The sequence below is a fragment of the Hemitrygon akajei genome, chromosome 19, assembly GCF_048418815.1.
Source record: "Hemitrygon akajei chromosome 19, sHemAka1.3, whole genome shotgun sequence".
NCBI lineage: Eukaryota > Metazoa > Chordata > Chondrichthyes > Myliobatiformes > Dasyatidae > Hemitrygon > Hemitrygon akajei.
The window spans coordinates 19,195,522-19,219,394 of NC_133142.1; the positions used below are offsets into that span (position 1 = coordinate 19,195,522).

Consider the following 23,873-nt stretch of genomic DNA (forward strand, 5'->3'; position numbering starts at 1 on the left):
CTTACTGAAAAGCAGGAAGACCTGCTGCTGTTTCTTATATGTCCATGTTCTCAATGTAACTAATTTCCTGCTCAATGCAAACAAAAGTAACAACATAGTCACTGATTGTGGAATTAACCAGGCTAATGGGTATTTGCTCTTTTCCATTTTTTTCTAGCTGATGATGAAACACCAGGAATGACAAAAGGAAATGGACATCGCATGCATCCTGGGCAGTGTCAAACTACGAAGAAAGAGCCTTTTCACAAAATCACTCCGAGCACCAAGCTTGGGGTAAAATAAATATATCTGTTTGTTAAAAATTCTTAATAATTACTTTTAAAAGTACAGAAACTTATTTAGTTTGATAAAACGCAGCTCTATCATTTCTATTGGTCAAATTGAAGAATAACATTGGCTGAAAAAGCTGGCCAGTGTAAGTTAAGCAAAAATATTCTTTTTATAATTTATGATCAGAAGATCTGCACCTTATAAAATAAATGTTATTTTAAGTGTTCAGAGTTAAGACATTGGTAATAAATTAAATTACTCATAAGAAAATATCAAGAGTGGTCCACTCAGCCCCTGAACCTCTATTGCCATTCAGTAAGATCAAGCCTAATCTGCAATAGACTTCAAACACCCCCCCCCCCACACACACACACACACACACACACACACACACACACACTTACTTCAGTGTTGGTTCCACATAGCCCTCAATTCTCTGATCCTTAATTGTACCTACCCAATATTTTGGTGCAGAGAATTCCAGACAGCACCATTCTTTGAGAGGAGAAATTCCAGTGGACTTCAACTTTAAATATCTTCTGCCTTACCTTGTGGCTCTGCCTTCTCATTTGAGTATCTCCTTCTAGCAGCAGACTCTGCTTGGCAGTCCCTTTAGGGCTTCACATGTTTCAGTAGGCTGATCCTTCCTTCTTCTGAACTCCAGGTTTGAGGCAGGACAGGCCTCTTGTCACGTAAGTGAATCTCTGCTGGACCATCTCCAGTGGAAATATATCACTTCTTAAATAAGGGACCAGAACTGTACACAAAATTCCAGGTGCAACTTCACCAACATTGAGAGCCGTTGATCGTGTGGATAGTCAGAGGTCATAAGTAAATCTAGTCATTTCCAAGGTAGGGACATGGTCGGCAGAACTTTATGGGCCAAAGGGTTTGTATTGTGCTGTAGGTTTTGTATGTTTCTAACACACTGAACATTGGTATTTCTCTCTTATTAAATTCCAACCCCCAACAATAAAGGACAAGTTTGCCATTTAGTAACATGCTGTTAACTTTCTGTATCTCATGCACAAGCACGCAATTGCAATCTCTCCCTACTTAAGTAATAGTCTGGTTTATGATTCCTTTTATTGATGTGGGTGACTTCACATTTTCCTACCATAACCTCCATTTTTACCACTCACTTAACCCTGTTGCAGAGTGAAAATATCCTCATTGCAGATATGCCCTCTTACTTACTTAAGTGTCATCAGCAACCATCAACCTTTGATAGTTTACACTCTGCTCCCTCCTGTAGGCCATTAATAAATCATGCACTCTTTAATGATACTGTCATCCTCTGATTTAAATCTCTTGGGCTAATCAGAAGAGACTGGGCGGAAATGCTGACATCTAATATCCTCACATGTCGTTCTTTGGCATAGACTGTGGTTGTGAGCTGGAGATTGCCACTTTCATGCACTCTTCACTAACGGCTCCAAATTCCTGCATTGCTGTAGGCTCCCCTCTATCCACTCAGTAGGTCCTCACCCCACCCCAAGACTCTCACTCTCCTCCAACCGGACCTGTGCCCCCCAACCCCATCTTTCAGACTCCCTCAGTTTAGTTTGTAGATGATATCACCCTAATGGGCTGTTTTGCAAGTAACAATGAGTTGGAGTTAAGGAAGGAAGTAGACATGATGTCATGACAAGAACCTTTTCCTCAGAACAAAGCAGCTGGTCATTGATTTCAGTAAGGGGAGGGAGGAGTATACATGTTCCTGTCTGCATCAGTGGTGCTGAAGTTGAGACGGTTGAGAGGTTTAAGTTCCTAGGAGTGAACATCACCAGTAGCCTGTCTCTGTCTAACCATGTACGCACCATTGGCAAGAAAGCTCACCCATTGTGTTCAATTCTGGTCACCTCATTATAGGAAGGATGTGGAAGCTCTGGGGAGGGTGCAGAGGAGATTTACCAGGATGTTGCCTGGTTTGGAGAACAAGTCATATGAAGCAAGGTTAGCAGAGCTGGGACTTTTCTCTTTGGAGCGTAGAAGAATGAGAGGGGACTTGACAGAGGTCTACAAGATTATGAGAGGCATAGATAGGGTGGATAGTCAGTACCTGTTTCCCAGGGCACCAATAGCAAACACCAGAGGGCATATGTACAAAATTAAGGGAGGGAAGTTTAAGGGAGACATCAGGGGTAAGTTTTTTACACAGAGGGTTGTGAGTGCCTGGAATGACTTGCCAGGGATGGTGGTGGAGGCTAAAACATTAGGGGTATTTAAGAGCCTCTTGAACAGGCACATGGATGAAAGAAAAATGGAGGGTTATGGGGTAGTGTGGGTTTAGTACTTTTTTTTAAAGGATTATATGGGTCGGCACAACATGGAGGACTGAAGGGCCTGTACTGTGCTGTAGTGTTCTATGGTTCAATGCCTCTACCTCCTCAGGAGACATTTTCTCTCCACTTCCCAGTTTTGGTTCCATTCATTTTGAAGGTGAAGTACAAATGACATGACACAAGTGATGTAAGATGAACTTCTGCCTCTCAGAATTTGAGATAGCTGGCAATAAATTATGAATAAACTAAAAACAATTGAACAAAATAATTTGCTCACTTTGGCAGATGAAGTACTTAAATATGTTTAAATTTTAAATTTTAGAAATATGCATAAACTGCAGTAAATTTCAGTAATGTTTGTACATTAAAGATAGTATTCGCATTATGACTTCTATTTGGCCATCTCAATTTTTTTAAATGTTTCTTGTGATACCACACATCCCTTAGCTTCATTGCCGAAAAACCCTGAATTCCTTAGTTCCATGAGAATTCAAAGCAGATTAACCCACTCAGGATTAACTTCACCTTGTCATTAAGATCATGTGTGTCCTAAAACTGTGTACATACATCTACTGATGCCTCTGGACACATCTTCAGTGATGTTCCTGGAATCATCGGATGTTTCAAGTCTTTCAACATCATACACTCTCCGCCAGGTGACCCAGCCGGTCTATTAGAATGTCGCACTCTCCCAACTCCTGCTCTCTTTCAGGATCGTTGTATATCTTCTTCAGATGTTGGTCTATATTTAACAGCTGCATATCTTGCATTATCTAGTTCTGTTACTGGCCCAAATCAGTTGCCTTCAGCATGTGCAAAACTATCATCCACCTAAATGTATGAAAAGATGCCGAAATAGGTACACTTAGAAATCTGAAAAATCCAGATAGATGTTCTCAATCTAAAAAGTTGCCTGATTGGGCAAGAACAGAACAAATAAAGAGATATGTTGTAATTGTCAGCTGTGACTTACCTCAAAATGAAGATCACAGTGCTGTAAAGGATGACTTCATTTACTTCATTTTTAGTTTGAAACCGATTACGAAATGTGCAGTTTTGAACAAAGAGCTGATTTATATACTGCTGCCTTTCATTTCAGATTTTATTGTTGTATGTGTAAAACCGAACAATGGATTTCAAATCAATTTACAGTATTTCAGCTTGATATTTTATATCACTATGTACTATTTATGTTGTTCATATGCCCAGTGTATGCTCAGACAACTTTACTGTTTATAAACAATTTTTAGATGTATTTCTTTTTGGATAATTATATGTAAATGCTTTAATATTTTCCTTTAAGTAAAAAAAAACTGGATTTACTAAACAACATATGTTTTAAGATATTGACTACTGCAGAATTGGATAGCACTATAGAGGGACTATGCATTGGAGAAAGATTGATGAACACGTTCCTGCTACAGTAGTGCTCTGGGAGCTAATTTCATAGAATAGGTATGTGGCCCTTAAAGAGTATTTCACAAGCTGAAGAGGGTATTTTATCAGCAAGTGATTTCTTAAACTATAGTTCCTACAATTATATTTGGCACTTGCAGATTCCACTCTTCCTCTTACCAGACCAGAAAATGGGAAATGTAAGCACATGATTTCACTTCTAGCAATTAAAGTGCAACCACACAGACACTTCTGGCCTTCCAAGATTGGATGTGTGCACTGTCACTGTGTGTCTGAAACAGGCTGTTAAACAAATCAAATCGATTTGTTCAGATAAGGCGCCACAAATTTCTTGTATATCGCAGTCATAATCAATTAATACTGCAAGTGTTTGAATTTAGGGTATTTCTAAACAGAAACAAGAAATACACTTTTATATAAAGTCATTTTGACATTCCTTATAACGGGCAATAATGAACTGGCTGTTTCAATTGTACTCCACCTCATTTTCTTATTTGTTGAAGTCAATTGAAAACAAGTTTGAGAAAGGGCAATCAGACTTAACGATCCCAGAGCATGGATATTTGTACTACTGCCTAATTCATAATTCCAGTGACCTTCTCCTGCATACCATTCAATTTTGTCACATGCTGCAGTTCCAGTCAGATGTATTCATATTCTGCAGACGTTGCTTCCACAGGATAGGATGTTGAGTTATGATTGCATTTTTAAACTATCGAGCTTAACTTTTCAAGGAATAATAAAGATGAAGCTTAAAAATCATAAGTATTAAAATGGCATTGTAGATCCAATATCAATCTACACCAGATACATATACTCAAATTCCCTTGGTGAAGAAATTTATCTCTAGTGATCAAAACTGAAGATATGATTATTTGGTTTCCATACATTCGATTCTGTTCACTTCATTGACCTGAACTGGAATTAAGTTTGTGGGAATAAGTACAACAGGTAAATTATATTCTTCTACTTGTTCAGCACTAGTGACCAAAGGCAAATTTTGCCCCTTTTTTCAAGTTCAGCTCCACCTGACTGTACAGATGTATTTGTTTTTAAATATTGCACTTCATAATTAACATATGTTCTTTAATAAAAATGCATTTCTTATTGTATCTCTGGCCATATCAACCTGTTTGTTTGTGTTTGATTGTGCGTAATGATTTACATTAAATGATTTTTGACATACAGTATTTATTTAGCATTGAGCAACACCAATGTGTCAAGAACATGCAGGGAACAGAAGGATGACATTTTAATGTGTGCATTTGCTCACTGTCAATCCCCTCACTGCGTGTGATTTCCCAGGGAATGATTCTCCTGCCTCACTTTAAGATAAATCAAAGAATATTTCCTCTCCTACCTTACACTTGACAATGTTTATTACTGCCCAGATGCCTCAGTCAGCAATAATCTTTCAACAGTTTTGACATAGTAATTTTCCATGCAATTACTTTAAAAGGCATTTGATAGAATGCCTTATTATACATCACCAAAAATGAAGTCCTTGAAGTAAAGGGATAGCAGTTGTATCAATAAAAGAGGGGATGTTATCAGACCACCAAGAATATCTTACTTCCCCCCCCCCCACCTTTTTGCTATCCACAGGGATTGCTCCCTATGCAACTCCCTTGTCCATTCATCACTCCCCACTGATCTCCCTCCTGGCACTTATCCTTGCAAACGGATCAAGTGCTACACCTTCCCCTAAACCTTCTCCCTCACTACCATTCAGGGCCCCAAACAGTCCTTCCAGGTGAGATGACTCTTCACCTGTGAGTCTGTTGGGATCATCTACTGTGTCTGGTGCTCTTGGTGTGACCTCCTGTTTACCAGTCAGACCCGACATAGATTGAGTGACTGCTTTGCTGAATACCTATGTTCCGTCTGCCAGAAAAAGTGGTATCTCCCAGTGGCCACCCATTTTAATTCCACTTCCCATTCCCATTCCGATGTGTCAATCCATGGCCTCCTCTACTGTCGCAATGAGGCCACACTCAGGGTGGAGGAGCAACACCTTATATTCAGTCCTGGTAGCCTCCAATCTGATGGCATGAGCACCAATTTCTCAAACTTCTGGTAAAGCCCCCCCTTTCACCATTCCCCATCTCCTTTTCCCTCTCTCACCTTATTCCTTGCATGCTTGTTACCTCCCTCTAGTGCTCCTCCTCCCTTTCCTTTCTTCCAGGGCCTTCTGCCCTCTCCTATCAGACTCCCCCTTCTCCAGTCCTGTATCTCTTTCAATCAACTTCCCAGCTCTTTACCTCACCCCTCCCCCTCCCGGTTTCACCTATCACCTTGTGGTTCTCTCTATCCCCTCCCCTACATTGTAAACCTACTCATCATTTTTTCTCCAGTCCTGCTAAAGGGTCTCAGCCCAAAACGTCAATGTCAACTCTTTTCCACAGATGCTGCCTGGCCTGCTGAGTTCCTCCAGCATTTTGTGTGTGTTGCTTGGACTTCCAGCATCTGCAGATCTTCTCTTGTTTGTGGAGAGGATCTTTCCTGTAATGGGCATTCTAGGACCAGAGGGCACAGCTTCAGAAGAGAGGGTCATCTCTTCAGAAAGGATATGAGGAGGAATTTCTTTAGCCAGAATGTGGTGGATCTGTGGAATTAATTGCCTCAGATGGCTGCGGAGGTCAAGTCATTAGGTACAGTGTGTTTAAAGCAGAGGTTGATAGGTTCTTAATTAGAGAGGGTGTCAAAAAGATTATGGCAAGAAGGCTGGAGAATGGGTTGAGAGGGTTAATAAATCAGCCATGTTGGAATGATGGAGCTGACTTAATGGGCTGAATGGCCTAATTCTATGAGGAAGGATATACTGGCTTTGGAAGTTCACCAGGATGATTCCAGAGATGAAGGGGTTAGACTATGAGGAGTGATGGAGTCACCTGGGACTGTACTCACTGGAATTCAGAAGAATGAGAGGAGACCATATAGAAATAGAAAAATTATGAAACGGATAGATAAGATAGAGGCAGGAAAGTTGTTTCCACTGGTAGGTGAGACTAGAACTAGGGGACATAGCCCCAAGATTAGAAGGAGTAGATTTAGGACGGAGATGAAGAGGAGCTGCTTTTCCCAGAGAGTGGTGAATCTGTGGAATTCTCTGCCCAAAGAAGAAGTGGAGGCTACCTCAGTAAATATATTTAAGAGACGATTGGATAGATTTTTGCATAGTAGGGGAATTAAGGGTTATGGGGAAAAGGCAGGTAGGTGGAGATGAGTCCATGGCCAGATCAGCCATGAAATTATTGAATGGCAGAGCAGACTCAATGAGCCAGATGGCCAACTCCTGCTCCTATTTCTAATGTTCCGATGTTCTGCTCCTATGTCTATGATCTTATGGATATGTCATTAACTTTAGTGCAGGAAACAGTTGCTGAAGGGTGATTATTTGCGCTGAAGGAAGAAATACATTAGCATTCCTCAAGGTTCGGTATTAGGACCACTGTTTCCCCTTATATAACAGTAAATGAGATTTGGGTGTAGAGGACAAGAGAATTGCCAGGTGATACAATTGTACTAAGCAGTGAGGAGTATAGTGATAGGCCTTTGAGAAAATATACTGTAGAATGGGCAAATTAAATTCAAGTATGATTATCATTCAGCCGTACATGAATATAGCCAAGTGAAATATCGTTCCTCTGGGGCTTAGGTACAAAACGCACAGCACACTGCAAATAGCGCACAGCACATATGGTTGTGATTTCAGGAAAACATACAGTCACAAAGAAAGAACTTACAGCTCAAGTCCCTGAGTGGCAGGACTGTAGATTGACCTGGTCTAGCTTGTCCTTCACCTGAGGGCAGTACCAACAGGAGGGACCAGCCCCCAACCCAACGTGATTCCAGCATGCCAAGCTGAGACCACTGCTCTCTCCCTGGGCAACTGCAGCAGGCTCCTGCGTCCAAGATGACCCCATGCCCGAGGACTTGACCTCGCCACAATTGAGGCAATGTAGCACCCCCGCCTTCAGTCTCACCAATGAACGGACTTGCAGTATTCTACCTTACTAATGTCCAACAGGGTCTTGCGATCCCAATAAAAACATCCAAGACAATCCCTGATGAAGGGTCTCGGCCCGAAACATCGACAGTGCTTCTCCTTATAGATGCTGCCTGGCCTGCTGTGTTCCACCAGCATTTTGTGTGTGTTGCAAGACAATCACTCGCTCCATTTGTTGGATCACACACATTCTCAGCACAACGGTACTCAACAAGTCCAGTTCCATCACTACAGAGCATCTCTCTGATGGGATAGTGTGGTGAACTACATATACCTGTCTGGACACGCCCCCCCTGCTGACTGCTCCTGTGGCTCCTCCCACGGACCCCGGTATAAAGGCGATTGGAGACACCGCCCCGGTCTCAGTCTCCAGGATGTAGCATGGTGGTCAATTGCTGCTTGTTCTTTCTTCCAGCCAATAAAAGCCTATATCTCTCCTCTCGTCTCCGAGAGTTATTGATGGTGCATCAGATAGTCCTGCAGTCCTTGATGTTCTCAGCATCCAACAGTGAAATGCAATCACAAAAAAGACACACTGGATGGACAAATGCATCTTTTCCTGAGTGGTTGCTGCATCTGAGCAAGCCACTGTCTGACTGGAAGTAGGAAAAGTATAGATTATGCATTTTGTTCAAAAGAATAATGAAAATCAGACACAGATCTGGATATAAATTTAAATACTTGATGCTGTACGGATATAGCGAAAAAATATTTTTTTAAAGTGGGAAACGTTGGGCTTACATAAAGAAGCATTAGGTGCAAAAGCAACAAGTTTAAAAAGACCAATGGAGTAACATCCAGAATATAATGTCCAATATTAAAATCATATGCAGGACAAATGTTAAGCTCCAAGAAAATGTTCAGCAAAAGTTTGGGAAAATGGTCACAGGGACGAGGGGATTTCGTTCCATGGATGGTCTGCAGAAATTGTGACTCTACTCCTCAGAATAGAAACATAGAAAACCTACAGCACAATACAGGCACTTTGGCCCACAAAGCTATGCCAAACATGTCCCTACCTTAGAACTACCTAGGCTTTACCCATAGCCCTCTGTTTTCTAAGCTCCATGTAGCCATCCAGGAGTCTCTTAAAAGACCCTAGGGGACGTCACGTGATGACGTAGGATCGAGTCGTTGGGAATCCAGCTCCCTCGTAAAAAGTAATGAAATAGGGTTTAAATGAAGAAGAGTTAACAAATATCTACTAGAAACTATTTATAAGTAACTCAGGATTATCTTTTGATATGGCTCCTAAACCGAAACAGAAGAAAGCTACTACTTCGAAGACTGCGCAAATCGGCGGGGGAAAAGGCCTAACCGTATCGGCGAAGCCTCAGACTCAATTTGGATCTCCTCCCGGCGAAGTGCATGGCACTTCTGATGATGCGGGACAGGAAGTTGCAGCAATGTCGGCGGTCTCTAAGAAGAAACGGCAAGAACAACGCATGCGCGAAGAAACAAGTATGCATGAACAGATATTAACAAAAGTAACAAAACTACAAATCCCAACTACGGCTAGAAGTGAAACTGGAAGTGAATCGGAAGTGGAGTCAGACTCTTTGGGAAATTCAGAGGAAGAAGAAGAGGAAAAGAAAGAGGAGATTAAAGGAGACATAAAAGATATCCTGATATATATTATGAATGAATTAAAAGCTATAAGAAGGATGCAGAATACACTCGATAATGTGGTGGAAAAACAAAAGAAGATGGATAATAAAGTTAAAGAGATGGAAGTAAAAGTGGAAGAAAATACTGAAAGAATAGATAAGATAGAAGACAATAATCTTGCCTCGACAATAGAAAGAAAACGGATGTTGGAAAAAATAGATGCGCTTGAAAACTCAAGTAGACGAAATAATATCAAAATTGTTGGTCTTATGGAAGGTACAGAGGGAGAAAATCCAATAAAATTCTTTCAAGAATGGATTCCGAAAATTTTGGAAATGAAAGAAGGAAGCCAAGTAATTGAAATTGAAAGAGCACACAGAGCTTTAAGACCAAGACCTCAACAAGATCAAAATCCAAGATCAATTTTGATAAAATGCTTAAGGTACCAAGATAAAGAAATGATCTTGAAGGCAGCTACTCAAGGTGCTAAAAAGAGAAATGGGCCATTGACAATAGAAGGGAAAAGAGTTTTTTTTTATCCAGACATAAGTTACGATCTTCTGAAGAGGCAGAAGGAATTTAATCCAGTGAAAAAATCTTTATGGGAAAAGGGCTATTAATTTTTATTGAGCTACCCAGCAAAATTGATCATTTTCCTGGATAACGATGAAAGAAGATTTTTCGTTGACTACCGGAAAGTGGAGAAATTTGTACAAGAATTACCTGATGTCCACAAAGAGGAGTAAAGAATTATAGAAATGAAATGGACTAATGATGAAGATTGAAAGAAGGTTGGACTTGATGGACATTTATAAAAAAAATAGTTGAGGAGTATTAATTGGGAGTAGAGACATTAATTATTTTCTTTCTTTTCTTCACTAATATATTTTCTTTTTTTTTTGCGGGGGAGCTGGAGGAGCTCCTGATCGATGGCTGCGAGTTCCACGTGTACAATCATGGCGATTGCCATGACCCGTAAAATGGGGGGGGGGGGGTAATGTTGTGTTTTTTTTCATTCGCAACATTAGTGGGGGGGTACTTTGTTTTTTTTCTTATGTATTAGTTATCTTTCTTCTATTTTTCTTCTTTTTTGCCTGGATGGTTGGGGAGAAACTCATAGCAACATGGAGAATTTTAAAGAGTTCCCAAGGTATTATGAATGATTAATTTACTTAATTTTTAAAGTTTTAATGTTAATGGAATTAATGGACCTGTGAAAAGAAAAAGAGTTTTAACATATATTAAGAAAATGAAAGGAGATATAGCTTTTTTACAAGAAACACATTTAACAGAAACAGAACATAAGAAATTAAAGAGGGATTGGGTTGGAAATGTCATTGCAGCTTCATTTAATTCAAAATCGAGAGGAGTTGCAATTTTGGTTAATAAATCTTTACCAATTAAAATACAAAATGTAATAATTGATATGTGATTATACATTGTCAATTTTTTTCAGAATTATGGACTTTTATGAACATTTATGCACCAAATGAAAATGATGCAAAATTCATACGTAGTTTTTTTGATTTATTGCATCTTTTTTTGATGAAGAAAAACCGGCATGGATTAGAATAGAATTAGATAAGATAGGAGAAAACATAACAGAAGATTTTATATATAAATGGAAATCCAAATGGATACGGGAAAAAAAAGAATCTCCTATATTAAGACACTTGATTGATTTATGGAATAAGGTAAATATGGACGATGAGATAAAGAAATCTTTATTAGCAAAAAGAACTTTAATTCAAAATAGACTTATTCCTTTTACAATGGATAATAAACTTTTACATAATTGGTTCCAAAAGGGGATTAAATATATAGGTGATTGTTTTGAAGGCAGTATATTGATGTCGTTTGATCAATTAAAAAATAAATATAAAATATCAAATAACACTCTTTTCTGTTATTTTCAATTAAAGGCTTATTTACGAGAAAAGCTGGGACAAACAATGTTGATGCCAAAATCTAGTGAAATAGAAATATTAATTCAAAATGGAAAAATTAAAAAATTTATATCTTGTATGTATAATTTGATTCAAAAACAGACAATTAAATCAGGAATTCATAAATCAAGACAAAAATGGGAATCTGATTTGAATGTTAAAATTGATGGAAAAAACTGGTCAAGATTATGTTCTGATAGTATGAGAAATACAATAAATGTTCGACTTAGATTAATACAATATAATTTTTTACATCAATTATATATAACACCACAGAAAATAAATAGATTAAATTCAAATATGTCTGACCAATGTTTTCGATGTAATCAAGAAATTGGTACTTTTTTACATTCTACTTGGTCTTGTTTTAAAATTCAACCATTTTGGATAAATCTAAGACTTTTATTGGAACAAATTACCGGAGTACAACTCCCACATAGTCCAGTATTATTTTTATTAGGGGACATTGAAGGGACAATACCGAAACTTAAATTGAATAAGTAACAGAAAAAATTTACAAAAATTGCATTGGCAGTAGCCAAAAAAGTTATCGCAGTTACTTGGAAATCTGATTTATATTTAACTATGGATCGTTGGAATAATGAAATACATAGTTGTATTCCACTTGAAAAAATTACGTATAATCTAAGAAATGAATATGATATATTTTTGAAAATTTGGCTCCCATACTTACAAAAGATAGGATTAAATACATAGGTCCTTTGAAGATAAAATTATAAAGTAATTGGGGAGTAAAAATAAATATTAAAATTATTTTGAACTCTATGGAGCATGTGGGGATCCTCCGATATCCAAGCGATCTTTCTCTTCTTTATTTCTTTCTTTAGATAAGGGTTAAGGAGGGGGAGGGTTAAGGGGAGGGGGGAGGGTTAATATTATTTTTCTCACTATTTCATCACCTCTTATTCTTGTAATTTTCTAAAATTTAATAAATAAATAAAATAAAAAATTTTAAAAAGACCCTGTCGTATCCACCTCCACCACCGCCACCGGCAGCCCATTCCACGCACTCACCACTCTCTGAGTAAAAAAAACTTACCCCTGACATCTCCTCTGTACCTGCTTCCAAGCACCTTAAAACTATGTCCTCTCGTGCTAGTCATTTCAGCCCTGGGGAAAAGCCTCTGACTATCCACACGATCAATGCTTCTCATTATCTTGTACACCTCTATCAGGTCACCTCTCATCCTCCGTCACTCCAAGGAGAAAAGGCCGAGTTCACTCAACATATTCTCATAAGACATGCTCCCCAATCCAGGCAACATCCTTGCAAATTTCCTCTGCACCCTTTCTATGGTTTCCACATCCTTCCTGTAGTGAGGCGACCAGAATTGAACACAGTACTCCAAGTGGGGTCTGACCAGGGTCCTATATAGCTGCAACATTACCTCTTGGCTCTTAATCTCAATCCCACTATTGATGAAGGCCAATGCACCGTATGCCTTCTTAACCACAGAGTCAACCTGCGTAGCTACTTTGAGTGTCCTATGGACTCGGACCCCAAGATCCCTCTGATCCTCCACACTGCCAAGAGTCTTATCATTAATACTATATTCTACCATCATATTTGACCTACCAAAATGAACCACCTTACACTTATCTGAGTTGAACTCAATCTGCCACTTCTCAGCCCAGTTTTGCATCCTATCAATGTCCCGCTGTAACCTCTGACAGCCCTCCACACTATCCACAACACCCCCAACCTTTATGTCATCAGCAAATTTACTAACCCATCCCTCCACTTCCTCATCTAGGTCACATAAAAATCCCAAAGAGCAGGAGTCCCAGAACAGGTCCCTGAGGCACAACACTGGTCACCGGCCTCCATACAGAATATGACCTGTGTACAATCGCTCTTTTGCCTTCTGTGAGCAAGCCAGTTCTGCATCCACAAAGCAATGTCCCCTTGAATCCCATGCCTCCTTACTTTCTCAATAAGCCTTGCATGGGGCACCTTCTCAAATGCCTTGCCATATACACATCTACAGCTCTACCTTCATCAATGTGCTTAGTCACATCCTCAAAAAATTCAATCAGGCTCGTAAGGCACGACCTGCCTTTGACAAAGCCATGCTGACTATTCCTAATCATATTAGGCCTCTCCAAATGTTCATAAATCCTGTGTCTCAGGATCTTCTCCATCAACTTACCAACCACTGAAGTAAGACTCACTGGCCTATAATTTCCTGGGCTATCTCTACTCCCTTTCTTGAACAAGGGAACAACATCCGGCAACCCTCCAATCCTCCAGAACCTCTCCCGTCCTCATTGATGATCCAAAGATCATTGCCAGAGGCTCAACAATCTCCTCCCTCACCTCCCACAGTAGCCTGGGGTACATCCTGTTCGGTCCCAGTGATTTATCCAACTTGATGCTTTCCAAAAGCTCCAGCACATCCTCTTTCTTAATATCTACATTCTCAAGCTTTTCAGTCAACTGCAAGTCATCCCTACGGTCGCCAAGATCCTTTTCCGTAGTGAATACTGAAGCAAAGTATTCATTAAATACCTCCTCTTGCTCTTCAAATACATGTAGAATGCCTTGGGGTTTTCCTTAATCCTGTCTGCCAAGGCCTTCTCATGGCCCCTTCTGGCTCTCCTAATTTCATTTTTAAACTCCTTCCTGCTAGTCTTATAATCTTCTAGATTCATATCATTACCTAGTTTTTGAACCTTTCATAAGCTCTTCTTTTCTTCTTGACTAGATTTACAACAGCCTTTGTACACCACGGATCTTGTACCCTACCATCCTTTCCCTGTCTTATTGGAACATACCTACTCAGAACCCCACACAAATATCCCCTGAACATTTGCCACATTTCTTCGGTACGTTTCCCTGAGAACATCTGTTTGCAATTTATACTTCCAAATTCCTGCCTGATAACCTCATAGTTCCCCTTACCCCAATTAAATGTTTCCCCAACTTGTCTGTTCCTATCTCTCTCCAATGCTATTGTAAAGGAGATGAAATTGTGATCACCATCTCCAAAATGCTCTCCCACTGAGAGATCTGACTCCTGACCAGGTTCACTTCCCAATACTAAATCAAGTGCAGTCTCTCCTCTTGTAGGCTTATCTACATATTATGTCAAGAAACCTTCCTGAACACATCTAACAAACTCCACCCCTTCTGGGGAGATGCCAATCAATATTTGGGAAATTAAAATCCTCCACCAAAACAGCCCTGTTATTATTACTCCTTTCCAGAATCTGTCTCCCTATCTGCTCCTCGATGTCCCTGTTACTATTGGGTGGTCTATAAAAAACACCCAGTAGAATTATTGATCCCTTCCTATTACTAACTTCCACCCACAGAGACTCTGTAGACAACCCCTCAATGATTTACTCCTTTTCTGCAGCCATGACACTAGCTCTGATCAACGGTGCCACGCCCCCACCTCTTTTGCCTCCCTCCCTATCCTTTCTGAAACATCTAAAGCCTGACACTTGAAGTAGCCATTTCTGCCCCTGCACCATCCAAGTCTCTGTAATGGTCACAACATCATAGCTCCAAGTGCTGATCCACGCTCTAAGCCAGGGGTGTCAAAATCATTTTAGGTCACGGGCCGGATTGAGCAAAACGCAGCTTCATGCGGGCCGGATCAGTCGGACGCGTGCGAACGCAGCTTTCGTTGCTTCTGTTTTTTCAGCCTGCTCTCATGTGTCTCAGTCTCTGCTATAACTACAAAGTGTTTCACTTTACAAATTCTGTTTCTTATGAAGAAGACTGCCGAGCAGGACTGCCGAATAAACATTAATAACCCTGAAAACCTGATACCTGAATAAACTCAGCATTAGCCATATCATACACCATAGGCGCTTCGATTACTGGGGCCAGCTTTAATAGTAATTAGATATTATCTCGCGGGCCAAAGATAATTCCACCGCGGGCCGGATTTGGCCCGCGGGCCTTGAGTTTGACATATATGCTCTAAGCTGATCTGCTTTATTCATGATACTCCTCGCATTAAAATAGTCACATCTCAAACCATCGGACTGAACGCATCCCTTCTCTATCACCTGCCTATCCTCCCTCTCACACTGTCTCCAAACTTCCTCTATTTGTGAGCCAACCTCCCAACCTCTGTCACTTCAGTTCGGTTCCCATCCCCCAGTAATTCTAGTTTGAACTCTCCCCAATAGACTGAGCAAATCTAAGGCGATTGGGGAGAGTAAGTTGAGATGCATTTTCACAGAGATGTTGAACATCATGAAGAGTCTGGACAGTCTAGGGAGAAGAACCAGAGAGGCGTAAGCTTGGTAACGGAGACTGAAATGGTCTTCACTTACATTTTACAGTCATTCCCAACTTATTTTATGCCATGGAGCCTTACCATCAACCCAGGGGACTGTGGGCCCCAGGCTGGGAACCCCTGAATGATGTGTAAAGTACTACCTGAAAAATTCAAGAGGAAACTGGAATCTAATCCTATGAAATAAAAAAGGGCAAATATAGAGAGATATTTATTTAATTTTATTGCAACAGTTTCTGCCCTCGAAGTACCATTGGAAATTGTCATTTTTGAAGTCTTCATCCATAACAACTTTTTTATAAATGTGAATTATGGTTTCAATTCCTTTTGTAATAAAATCTATTCCACAAACACAATTCAATTCAACCAGATTATGCCTTATAATGTATCCATTTCATCCGTTGCCAGAACATGGAGCCCAGCTGATGATACCATGCTCGTTTATTTTGCAATCTGAATTATAGAGGACATTGTCAGAATTATATCATGGTCTCCTACCCATCTTCTACCTCAGATATAACCAATTCTGCAATCTATAGTCATTCCATAGTACCCAGATAATCTACAGCTCACTCTGACACGGTCTGTTTAAATCTAAAAAGAACAAAATGTGTTTTCACAATCATATCCGGATTTTGTAACAATTATGTTCTAATCAAAACTGGTGTCTAGAGTACTTTGAAAGATTGTTCTAGTTTTCACCTTTTTGCTTCTATTGTTTTCCCTGGGTTAGCACAACATAATTTTTTTTTTGCAATGGGTGAGTTCACAAAACTGGAAAATAAAACCTGATACATTAATGGGTAAGACTGTTGTGTAGTACTTATCGAGCTACCTTGGCAGAGGTCCTGCTTTTGATTTCTGATTTAGTCAGACATCAGCTGGGACATTAAATTGCCTCAGTAGCCTGAGGGAAAAGGTCAAATGAGGATTCAGATCCTGGTTCTCTCCATTGACTCCTGCTAGTAATTAAATGTCCGAAGCATGAGAAGATGTAGTTCACTCAGGTTCACTGATTGACTACATAAGGCATCGATTCGCAGCAGTCTGGTGTTTTGAACAGCAGCCATTCAGTGATAAGATTGATTGGCCAGAACAAATTAAAATAAGGCAGGGGCAAGCAGAGCAGCTTTTGTTGGAGTGGGCAGTGTTGGAGTGGGGATTCTCAGGCTTTAGCTCTTCAAGGCCTTACTGAGGAGAGGCTTGAGTGAGAGAAAACGAAAAAGCTGTAGGTAGATTCATTTCCTCCCAGTTTATTTATTGGTTTCCTTCTTTATATTTGCACAGTTGGAACAGTAGGGGTGCCAGCAGGATAGATGAATGCAACTCAGATGAATGAAACCCTGGAGCAACTCAGTGCTCCAGGGTTTCATTGTTTTAGACATGACAATGAGGGAGGGATTAAAGGAGGAGGGGTGGCATTATTGGTCAGGGAAAACGTCATGGCAATGCTCTGTCAGGACAGACAGGAGAACTCCTCTCGTGAGGCTTTCTAGGTGGAAATGAGAAATAAAAATGGTAGGAGCATGTTAATGGGGCTATATTATAGACCTCTCAAGAGTCTGCGGGATTTAAAGGAACAAGTTAGTAGAGAGATTGCAGACTGTTGCAGAAACATAAGGTTGTTATAGTAGGAGATTTTAACTTTCCATATGTTGAATGGGACTCCCAAACTGTAAAAGGACTAGATGGGGTAGAGTTTGCCAAATGTGTTCAGGAAACTTTTCTTAAACAGCACATAGAAGTCCCAATGGGGGAGTGTGTGATACTTGATCTGTTATTGGGGAATGAGACAGGGTAGACGACAGAAGTTTGTGTAGGAGAACACTTTGCATCGAATGATCATAATGACATTAGTTTGAAGTAAATTTGGAAAAAGATAGGTTTGGTCTGCAAATTCAGGTTCTAAATTGGAGGGTGGCTGATTTTGATGGCATGAGAAAGGAGCTGGCAATTGTGGATTGGGACAGATGTTTTCTGGCAAAGTTTTACTTGGTAAGTAGGAGGCTTTCCAAAGGGAGAGTACAAATTTGAGGGTACAAAGTTTTTTGTGCCTGTCAGAATAAAAAGGTAAAGATATCAGGTTTAGGGAATGAAAACACAAAATGCTGGCAGAACTCATCAGGAGTGAAACCCTGATGAAGGGTTTCGGCCCGAAACGTCGTCACTACCTCCTCCCATAGATGCTGTCTGGCCTGCTGAGTTCTGCCAGCATTTTGTGTTTTTATTTATTTCCAGCGTCTGCTGATTCACTCGTGTTGCCTCAGGTTTAGGGAATCTTGGTTTTCAAGAGATATAGAGGCCCTGGTTAAGTAAAAAATAAAAGAGGTGCATAGCAGGTACAGGCAGATAGGAACAAATGAGGTGCTTATGGAGTAAAAGAAATGCAAGAGACACTTTAAAAAAATCACGAGGGCTAAAAGAAGGCACAAGTGTGCCCTAGCAAACAAAGTGAAGGAGAATCCAAAAGTATTCTACAGATATGCTGAGAGCAGAAGGATTTCAATGGACAGGACTAACCCTCTGGAAGATCAGAATGGTAATCTCTGCATGGAGCCAAAAGAGATTGGGAAGATCCTAAACGGATTTTTTTGCATCAGTATTTACTTGGGAGACTCACACAGAGAGTATATATGTGAGGCAAAGTAACAGTGCGGACATGCCAAATAAATCTTGTGCTCATTTGGCAGTTATAGAGTCATAGAAAAGTACAGCAAAGAAACAGGCCCTTTAGCCCATCTAGTCTATGTTGAACCATTGAAAATGCCTACCCCCATCGACCTGTACCCAGAACATAGCGCTCTGTACCTTTGCCATCCATGTACTTATCCAAACTTCTCTTAAACATTGAAATGGAGCTTGCATGCACCATTTGCACTGGCAGCTCATTCCACACACTCAACATACTCTGAGTGAAGAAGTTTCCCCTCATGTTCCCCTTAAACTTTTTGCATTTTACCCTCAACCCATGACCTCTAGTTGTAGTCCCACCCAACCTCAGTGAAAAAAGCCTGCTTGCATTTACCCTATCTATACCCCCTCATGATTTTGTATACCTCTGTCAATTCTCCCCACAGTCTTCTATGTTCCAAGGAACAAAGTCCCAACCTATTCAATCTTTCCTTATAACTCAGGTCCCCCAGTCCCAGGAACATCCTTGTAAATTTTCACTGTACTCTTCCAACCTTATTTTCATCTTTCTGCTAAGAGGATGACCAAAACTGGACACAATACTCCAAATTAGGCCTCACCAATATCTTATGCAACTTCAATATAACATCCCATCTCCGCACTCAATACTTTGAATTATGAAGGCCAATGTGCCAAAAGCTTTCTTTATGTCCCTATCTAAGTGTGCTGCCACTTTTGATGAACTATGTATCTGTGTTCCCAGATCCTTATGTTCTACTGCACTCCTCAGTGCCCTACCGTCCACTATGTAAGACCTACCCTGGTTGTGAAGTGCAACACGTCCCATTTGTTTGCATTAAATTTTAACTACCATTTTTCTGTCCATTTTTCCAGCTGATCTAACGTTCCTTGCTGTCCACTACACTCCCAATTTTGGTATCATCTGCAAATTTGCTGATCCAGTTAACCACATTATCGTTCAGATCATTGATATAGATGACAACAGCAATGGACCCAGCACCGATCTCTGCGGCACTCTACTAGTCATAGGCTTCCAGTCGGAGAATCAACCATCTAATACCGCTAGGAAATCTGCAGATGCTGGAAATTCAAACTCTTTCCTTTCCTTTCGGTTAGTCCTGACGAAGGGTCTCGGTCCGAAACGTCGAAAGCGCTTCTCCCTATAGATGCTGCCTGGCCTGCTGTGTTCCACCAGCATTTTGTGTGTGTTGTTGATCTAATACCTCTCTCTGGATTCTCCCACAAAGCCAATGTTTAATCCAATTTACTACCTCATGTTGAATGCCAAGTGACTGAACCTTCTTGACCAACCTCCCATGTGTCACCTGGTCAAATGTCTTGCTAAAGTCCATGTACACAACATCTACCCTTGCAGTCCTGGGTAGGTCTGTAGACTCGTGTATTTTTTTCTGTGTTGTTTTTTACGTAGTTCAATCTAGTTTTTGCCTATTTCTTAGCTCTACTTTTCTATGACCCTATCATTGTCAAATGAGGACAGAATTTATTTGGCTCAGGGGTGACTTCAATGTATACCAAGGCTTTGACCTTAATATCTAACCTCAAAAATAATGATTCTTGAAAATTTGAACCAAATCTCTGTACCTTCAAGAATGGAAGGAAGAGACAAAAGAAAAACATAGTGAACCAGAAAAACTATTATATGTTTCTAATTGCTCTACTAAAGTTATCAAGTCAAGAGTGATATGAAATGAAAGTAGTCCTTTTGACCCACTGGGCCCTTGCCAACTACTAAGTACCGATGTACTGCACATCAGTCCCAGTTTTATTCTCCCCAAATTCCCATAAACTTCTCCCAAGTTCTACAACTCATCTGCACACTGCAGGCAATTTATAGCGATCAATTAACTTGCCAAGCAGTACATAGAGTCATAGAGAAGTACAGCACAGAAACAGTCCTTTCAGCCCATCTAGTCCATGCCAAAACCATTTAGACAGGCTACTCCCAATGACCTGCACCGGGGCCATTGCGCTCCATAGCCCTACCGTCCATGTACTTCAATTTCAATTCACTTTATTTTCCGTGAGGAACTTTGTTTGGGCAGCGGTAAGGACAACATCACAGAACTTCAGATGCACAACATCAAACTATCCAAACTTACCTTAAACATTGAAATCGAGCTCGCATGCACCACTTGTGCTGGCAGCTCACTCCACACTCTCACAGCCCTCTGAGTGAAAAAGTTTCCTCTCATGTTCCCCTTAAACTTTTCACCTTCACGCCTTTGGTTTGTGAGAGTGAACTACAGAGAGAATGTGCAAACTTCGCAAGGAAAACATCAGAGGTGAGGACTGAGCAGCTCCACTGCTACCAAGAATGCACAAGGTGCTTTAGTCACCAGATGAATGGCATATAAAGCAAATGTTAGAAAGTAATGAAAAGACAGATTTTATGGATATTAAAGGAATAAAAATATGAGGGAAAGATATCTCACACGCAGAACATCCTTTGGAGAGTGCATGCAGGAAATTACTCAATTGCGTGGAAGTTGCTGTTCGTGCCAAATAAAACAAGATTTCCGCTGGGAAAGCTATGAAGAAAAATTACAAATGAAACTGAACTGCTGACAATGCAAGTTGCTGTTCTGCAATTAAAACACAAGGCTCACATCCTCCCCTTGACCCCACCACAGCCTTGCATGGACAAAGAGAACTGTTGGAATGTGTAAGATGCTAAGACTAAAAAGTCTGAAACAAAAAACAAATGAAATATGGTTTCTAAAGCAGATGTTTAAAACTGTTTTGAAAACCACTGATAGAAAAGAACGGAAGTTGAAAGGGGAACTTAAAATGGTAGTCTACAGGAAAATCAGGGCCATATTCAACTAGGAGAGGAACTTTTGATGAATTACAGGCACAGATGCATCAGCTGTTCCAGCTGCCTAAATAAGAGACCAGGTTTGTAGCACCCCATGCATTTTACGGTTGCATTCAGCTTCAGTAGTTCAGGTTCTATTTGAACCTCTTTAGCTCATTGTCCAGGTCACAAGCATTGAAATTTAGCTACCTGCCACTTACTGTAGTTCCTTTATCCAGGAATGGGCAGGCATCATATGTAGATAGTTCATTTTTGTCTTCAGTATGTTCATGCTGTACTTCCATGTCCACCGTATATCCAATATGTCTACTACGTCAATAGTAAGAAAGGCAAATGCAAGTTTAGTATCCATTTCGAGACGACTAGAATATAAAAGTAATGGTGAAATGCTGAGACTTTATAAGGCATTGGTTAGACCCCATTTGGAGAATTGTGAGGGGTTTTGGACCCCAAATCTAAGATAGGATGTTGTAGCAATGGAGGGGGTTCAGGGGAGATTTGTAAGAATGATTCCAAGAATGAAAGGGTTAACAACTGAGCATTTGGTTTCTCTGGGCCTGTACTTGCTTGAGTTCTGATGAATGGGAGGGGATCTTTTTGAAACCTACTGAACATTGAAGGGCCTCTATAGAATGGATATAGAGATGTTTCCAATAGTGGGAGAGTCTAGGACCAGAGGGCAAAACCTCAAAACAGAAGGACGTCATTTTGAAGAATTTTGTCATCCAGAGTGTAGCAGATCTGTGAAATTCATTGCCACAGACAGCTGTGGAGGCCAAGTCATTGGGTATATTTAAAATAGTGGCTGATGAGTTCTTGATGAGCTCAGAGGTCAAAGGTTGCAGGGAGAAGGCAGGAGAATGGGTTGAAAGCCATAATCAAATAGTGGAGCAGGGTCTAGTTCTAGTTCCGCTCCTATGTCATAAGGTTTTATGGTTTTGTTTTTTTATCTCTCTTTTCTCTTGCGTCTTTTGGTGTGCTTCCTATGATCATTTCCATTTTCTTGCTTTTGGTTTCTTCATTCCTCGATTACTTTCCGCAGTTCCATGCAGTTCAGTTTCTTTGAATCTCTGCACTTTGGGGAGTTTTTATCCATCCTTTCACAACCTTGCCACTTGTCCACAATTAGGCGATAGTCAGTGCTGTGAACTCTGTCACTCTTTTACTCCAATGCACCGATCATGCTTACTTGAAGTTCTGAAAAAGTGTTCTGTTTGAAAGATTAATCCAAATTCTCTCCAATGTTTTGTTTTATCTGCTGTGTATTTACAATATTCCTCTTCTTGTGTAAAGATTACTGCTATTTGTGCTTTTTTTGACTCACTTTAGCAGTCAGATTGTTCAAAGTGATATCCGTATCTTTTCAATTCATTAACATGACCTTCGTTTGGCAAGAATAGCACTTAGTATGTCATGGCGAGCACTGGCGACAAATCAGCCCAGGTGTGGAAGAACAGCAGACTCCATGTAAAGATGGAAGCAAGAGGATATGCATAGGCTTTCCAACAGACTGAGCCACACTGTGAGACAAATCATTCTCAACACAAGGACTCCACGATGAACTCTTAAATAGGAGTCCACATTGAGTGATCACGGAATGCAGAAAACCCGTGCCAGTCACAGTTACATTGACAAGATGAAACAGAAAGCCCAATATCATGACAACTCTAGTTTAGACGATTAGTAAATACAGGTGCTTGAGAAACCCAGGAGCCCAGTGCTCTTTAGCACGCCACAGAGAACCACGGGGCGCATGACATATTGTCGTGACATAATACTCGTAACAGGTGGTGGAGAGCTGAAATGTTTCACCATCAGTGATCTGGGCGTCTGGAAGGGAACGTCAGAGTTAATCCACTCTGATACATTTCCAAGTCAGGATGATATGTGACTTGGGAGGGAACCTGCAGGTGGTGGTGTTCCCATGCACCTGGTTTACTTGGACATTACAAGTTTTGGAGGGGCAGTTGGTGCATCATTGGCAGGGTTCTGCCGTTCATTTTGTAGGAGATAGAGAGAGCAATTATGGTGGCAAGAGTACCATTTGGTGTACTGAACGGGCAGCCAGTGAAGTGCTGCTTTGGCTTGCTTGGTATGGAGTTCCTTGGGTGGTATTGGAGGCAAGTAGAGAGCATTCCAGATATGCATTAAGGTTTTGAAAAGGCAGAGCCACACCCAGCATACCCAACCTACGACACAGCCACATCATCAAGTTACCTCAGCCCATGGTGGGTAATTGCCCAGCTTTTGCTGTAAGGGTGAAATTTGGTGAGGAGCTACCAATGGAATTTGGTGTGGGGTCACTGCACCTCATCGGCTGAGGGAGAGCAGAAAGAAGTGATCAGTGTGAAGTTTCTGTGCTCCTATTTGACCAGATGCCACGGGACTTCATGGAGGATGGAGTCAAAGATGAAGTCTCCCAGTCACCCTCTCATACAATCATAGAGTCATGGAGTACTATAGCACAGAAAGAGGCCCTTCAGCAGACCTAGTCTTCTGCCTAGTCCCATCTTCCAGACCGGATCACTGAGTGTGCCATGGTATCTGGTTTGGCTAAACTGTTGTTGTATGTATTTC

At 40.6% G+C, this 23,873-nt stretch overlaps 1 protein-coding gene across 1 annotated transcript in view; it reads left to right on the forward strand.

The window, feature by feature from the left end:
• ninj1 (ninjurin 1) overlaps positions 1 to 5,083 on the forward strand; it is a 62,674-nt gene extending 57,591 nt beyond the window's left edge. Inside the window, exon 4 of the mRNA XM_073072189.1 lies at positions 158 to 5,083. The gene's annotated coding sequence lies outside the window, so the exon portion shown is untranslated. The remainder of the gene's footprint in view (positions 1 to 157) is intronic.
• Positions 5,084 to 23,873: the final 18,790 nt, after the last annotated feature.